We start from the raw sequence: 6258 nt of genomic DNA on the forward strand, positions 1-6258 counted from the left end.
CTCCAAGGATGTCAGGGACAAGATTGTAGACCTACACAAGGCTGGAATGGGCTACAAGACCATCGCCAAGCAGCTTGGTGAGAAGGTGACAACAGTTGGTGCGATTATTTTCAAATGGAAGAAACACAAAAGAACTGTCAATCTCCCTCTGCCTGGGGCTCCATGCAAGTTCTCACCTCGTGGAGTTGCAATGATCATGAGAACAGTGAGGAATCAGCCCAGAACTACACTGGAGGATCTTGTCAATGATCTCAAGGCAGCTGGGACCATAGTCACCAAGAAAACAATTGGTAACACACTACGCCGTGAAGGACTGAAATCCTGCAGCGTCCTCCTGCTCAAGAAAGCACATATGCGGGCCCGTCTGAAGTTTGCCAATGAACATCTGAATGATTCAGAGGAGATCTGGGTGAAAGTGTTGTGGTCAGATGAGACCAAAATCGAGCTCTTTGGCATTAACTCAACTCGCCGTGTTTGGAGGAGGAGGAATGCTGCCTATGACCCCAAGAACACCATCCCCACCGTCAAACATGGAGGTGGAAACATTATGCTTTGGGGGTGTTTTTCTGCTAAGGGGACAGGACAACTTCACCGCATCAAAGGGACGATGGACGGGGCCATGTACCGTCAAATCTTGGGTGAGAACCTCCTTCCCTCAGCCAGGGCATTGAAAATGGGTCTTGGATGGGTATTCCAGCATGACAATGACCCAAAACACACAGCCAAGGCAACAAAGGAGTGGCTCAAGAAGAAGCACATTAAGGTCCTGGAGTGGCCTAGCCAGTCTCCAGACCTTAATCCCATAACAAATCTGTGGAGAGAGCTGAAGGTTCGAGTTGCCAAACGTCAGTCTCGAAACCTTAATGACTTGGAGAAGATCTGCAAAGAGGAGTGGGACAAAATCCTTCCTGAGATGTGTGCAAACCTGGTTACTACAAGAAACGTCTGACCTCTGTGATTGCCAACAAGGGTTTTGCCACCAAGTACTAAGTCATGTTTTGCAGAGGGGTCAAATACTTATTTCCCTCATTAAAATGCAAATCAATTTATAACATTTTTGATATGCGTTTTTCTGTATTTTTTTGTTGTTATTCTGTCTCTCACTGTTCAAATAAACCTACCATTAAAATTATAGACTGATCATGTCTTTGTCAGTGGGCAAACGTACAAAATCAGCAGGGGATCAAATACTTTTTTCCCTCACTGTATGTGTGTGTGGTTTGATTATGGAAGGCAATCTTTCTATGAACTCTCAATGCCATATTGATATTTATTTGTTTATAGCTGACACTAATGTTCAATGTTTTGTTTCCCTGATAATTTACTTCTAATTCTAGATTTAATTATTTGTATTTTGATTTATTATTTTGATTATGATCTGTCTTTAAAAGTAATTTGTCACGGCTCTGATTGGTATTCCAAATGTCAGCAAACTGGCGAAGCTCTGCTCATTGGCTGTATTCGGGGATGTGACATTTTCCGACCCTGCTGTATTTTAACGATCAGATGAATGCATATCCTCCTTTGAAGCGTGAAAACTGTCTTAAATGTTAAACGCTTGTTTTTGTTTGCACTAATGAGATGTATGTTAAATAATAAACCAAATCTGAATACTTATTGTTGAATACAATCAAGAAACTTGTCTCTGGAAGCATTTAATCTTTTGGAACTACTTTATTTAATATACCGCAAATGTCTAGCAACCCAAAGGTTGCGCGTTCGAATCTCATCATGGACAACTTTAGCTAATTAGCAACAACTTACTACTTTCTAGCTACTATATCACTACTTAGCATGTTAGCTAACCCTTCCCCTAACCGAAACCCTTTAACCTAACTCATAACCTTAACCCTAACCCCTAGCTTAGCTAACATTAGCCACAAATTGGAATTCGTAATATATATGTTTAGTAAATGTGTAACTATTGTACGAATTGCAATTCGTATCATACGAATTGTAATTCGTAACATATACGAAATGTATGATGGACATCCACAAATTAACACATACCATACGAAACGTAACATATCATACTAATTGGAATGTCCCATCTACCCCTGAGTCCAGGTTGCAGCTACATATAGTAGACTAGACAAATATTTTGTATAATTTCCCCTTTTTGACAATTTGATGTGAATAGTAAGCACACAAACACTTCACAGTCCTCTCTCTTAGTGCACTAGCTCTGTCATAAACAACATCACTATGTAGTGAATGGTTCAAAATCCTGATGGGAAAAACTTAATTGGTTAGGCCAAGGTACATGAGTGGCTGTAAGGTGTATGCAGATTTTCAAAATTGTTCAGAGACAATAAAAGATTTGTAGGACAAATTCATATTTCACACTGTCACTTTAGCCTACAACATGTAATGGAACTTCTGGAAGCACTGCCCCATCCTGCAAAGTGGCACAGAACACATAGAGCACCCAAAGGAGGTTTCTACACATCTCCCACTCTTTGCCCTGCGTCCACTCCGGATGCACACCACACACCCTCTCTTGCACCCTTCAAACTTCACTTGCTTTCAAATGAGTTGCAAATCGGTCCACATGCCCTGGTGCCACAGTCTTGGCTCCCCTCTTCCTGCCACTGTAACCATATCACAAAGTGAATGCACAAGCTGCATTTTGAATGCCTTCAGGGACCAGCGCCTGCGGTTTCTGGGAAGGGGCCTTTGTAGGGTCCACCACACAATGTACGCATTTATGATGGCAATGTTGAGCATCCCCCAAAACACATACTTCCACCATTTTCTGCCTGTGCGTCCAACATTGTAATAGCTCCTCAGTTGGTCAAGATGGTCAACCCCGCCCATTTTCTTGTTGTAATCCATTAAAAGCTGTGGAACAGATATAAATTCATAGCACTTTTAAAAACAACCCCAAAACCCCTGCACTTTCACTTTAGTTAGGCCCAGGCTGTGTGGTACAATGGTGGGACTTGGGGCAGACACACTCCATGGAAACGTAAGCTCCCTCTGCTTCGTACTCTCCCTCTTCCTCCTCCTCTCCCTCCTCTTCCTCTCTCCCTCCACTCTCCTCTCGTTCCACTCCTCCCTCCACATCACTATCCCTCCAATCATCTCTAACTCCTCTTCCTCCCTGCCTTTTTCTGCTGAGCCCTGACTCTCCACATCACTTCCCTCACTTTCACTGACCTAGAGGAACAGAGTAACAGAGAGGCACACTCTCTCTCTTCCTTCCTCTTTTTTTCCCTCAACCATACACATACTCTCTTCCTAGTAAGGGGTTTCCATAATAAATTGTGTGATACAGTTACACGCCTCCTAAACCCAACAGATTAAAAAACGAATTACTCTAGCCTTCATTTCGGTGGCTAGTTAGCTTGTTGTCTGTATGGCTAGCTAGTGAAAGTGACAGCTGAGGTTGACATTACGTGAGCGCAGCCCTAATTTACCATTACACACAACTTTTCTTGTCTGACAGACTAACTAGTTAGCTAGCTAGCTATAGCAAGCAGCTTGGGCCATTTCTATATGAATTACATTGGTAGAAACAAGACAAAACAACCAACTAGTTAGCTGACTATATACAGCTAAACACTGCAACTCTTTCCATGAGACAGAGAGCAATATTTCGAGATCCATCATTGATGTGTTCGCCTGTACCAACCAAGTTATCATGACATGATTTGCTAATCTGAGCGCTATTATCCAAGTTTCACAGCATCAAACATCGACAACACCAAACAAATATCTGCTGTTTACTTATTTCACTTACCTCGACATCATCGCTTTTCAAAGTGCAAGGACGTATCCGAATCCGTATCACCAACCAACATAGATACAGCCTCTATCACAGTGAAATGTCGTGTCTGCTTCGGAGCCGTCATTTTGAGTAATGAAGTTAAAAAAACATTGAAAAGTCAAATGAAAGCATACCCTGTTTCCGGTTTCTGGTTGATGACAACAGCCACACGAATACGACAACAGGTTGTTAGCAAGTTAATTTTGCGAGATGTTATTGTTAGAAAAACAAGGCCATTCGTGGCCGCTATAGTAATTTAAAGAAAGGCCGTCGACGGCTGCTATGGGTTCTAAACGGTTAAATGAATAACGTTATTATTATTTAAAGGAATTTGAATTGACATAAACTTGAAGTGACATGACATCTACTAGTAGCAAGCTAACTGTTTTAATTATGTTAAGATGTGACTGATATGGTGCATGGTGACGACATCCAGTGAGAGCTTTTGTGCCGAACCCACTAAGGTGTTTCAGATGCCCCAAGCTTATGGCCATGTTGCAGCAGTGTGTTGGAGGGAGATTCCGAGATGTGAGAAGTATGCACGAGGGCATGGGACAAAGGAATGTGTCGTATTGGTAGAAAAACTGTGTGTGTCAATTGTGGGGGTGCCCATGTTGCTGGGGATCAGAAGTGCCTGGTGCGAGAGAGACAGGTTGAGGTTGCCAGGGTCAGAATAGAACAGGTGTCATATGCTGAGGCAGTGAAGAGAGTAGAGGATGATGGTTCAAGGTTGAGTAGAAGGCCTAGGCCAATACAGAGTGATAAGAATTTGTGCTTCAGTAAGGTTGGCTTCTTAGCATTAATTGCCATGGTTGTCAACTGTACCACATAAGTGGAACATAAATCACAGAAAATAGATGTTGTGGTGGCAGCTGCAGAGAAGTACTTGGGTGTACACGGTTTTACTGCAGAAGAGTTACAAGGTGTGTTGAACGAAAGAGTCCCATCCTCCCAGGCCATCGGCCTGTATAGGGTCAAAGTAATGGAATGGGGTGGTGATTTAAATGTTTATGAAATAGTGGTATATACAGTGCATTCGGAAAGTATTCAGTCCCCTTGACTTTTTCCACATTTTGTTACGATACAGCCTTATTCTAAAATGGATTAAATAAAAAAATATCCTCATCAATCTACACACAATACCCCATAATGACAAAGCGAAAAACAGGTTTTTAGAAAATGTTTCTAATGTATAAAAATATAAAACTAGAAATACCTTATTTACATAAGTATTCAGACCCATTGCTATGAGACTCTAAATTGAGCTCAGGTGCATCCTGTTTCCATTGATCATCCTTGAGATGTTTCTACAACCTGTGGTAAATTAAATTGATTGGACATGATTTGGAAAGGCACACACCTTTCTATATAAGGTCCCACAGTTGACAGTGCTTGTCAGAGCAAAAACCAAGCCATGGAATCGAAGGAATCCAAGACAGGATTGTGTCGAGGCACAGATCTGGGGAAGGGTACCAAAAACATTATGCAGCATTGAAGGTCCCAAAGAACACAGAGGCCTCCATCATTCTTAAATAGAAGAAGTTTGGAACTACCAAGACTCTTCCTAGAGCTGGCCGCCCGGCCAAACTGAGCAATCGGGGGAGAAGGGCCTTGGTTAGGGAGGTGACCAAGAAGCCGATTGTCACTCTGACAGAGCTCCAGGGTTCCTCTGTGGAGATGGGAGAACCTTCCAGAAGGACAACCATCTCTGCAGCACTCCTACAATCAGGCCTTTATGGTAGTGGCCAGACGGAAGCCACTCCTCAGTAAAAGGCACATGACAGCCCGCTTGAAGTTTGCCAAAAAGCACATAAAGACTCTCAGACCATGAGAAACAAGATTCTCGGATCTGATGAAACCAATATTTAACTCTTTGGCCTGAATGCCAAGCGTCACGTCTGCAGGAAACCTGGCACCATCCCTACAGTGAAGCATGGTGGTGGCAGTATCATGCTGTGGAGATGTTTTTCAGCTGCAGGGACTGGGAGACAAGTCAGGATCGGGGGAAAGATGAACGGAGAGATCCTTGATGAAAACCTGCTCCAGAGCGCTCAGGACCTTAGACTGGGGCAAAGGTTCACCTTCCAACAGGAGAAGAACCCTAAGCACATAGCCAAGACAACGCAGGAGTGGCTTTGGGACAAGTCTCTGAATGTCCTTGAGTGGCCCAGCCGGAGCCCTGACTTGAACCCGATCGAACATCTCTGGAGAGACCTCAAAATAGCTGTGCAGCGGAGCTCCCCATCCAACCTGACAGAGCTTGAGAGGATCTGCAGAGAAGAATGGGAGAAACTCCCCAAATACAGGTGTGCCAAGCTTGTAGTGTCATCCAAGACTCGAGGCTGTAATCGCTGCCAAAGGTGCTTCAACAAAGTACGGAGTAAAGGGTCTGAATACTTATGTAAATGTGATATTTACGTTTTTTATTTGCAATACATTTGCAAAAAATTCTAAAAACCCGTTTTTGCTTTGTCATTATGTGGTATTGT

The sequence above is a fragment of the Coregonus clupeaformis genome, chromosome 40, assembly GCF_020615455.1.
Source record: "Coregonus clupeaformis isolate EN_2021a chromosome 40, ASM2061545v1, whole genome shotgun sequence".
Lineage (NCBI taxonomy): Eukaryota > Metazoa > Chordata > Actinopteri > Salmoniformes > Salmonidae > Coregonus > Coregonus clupeaformis.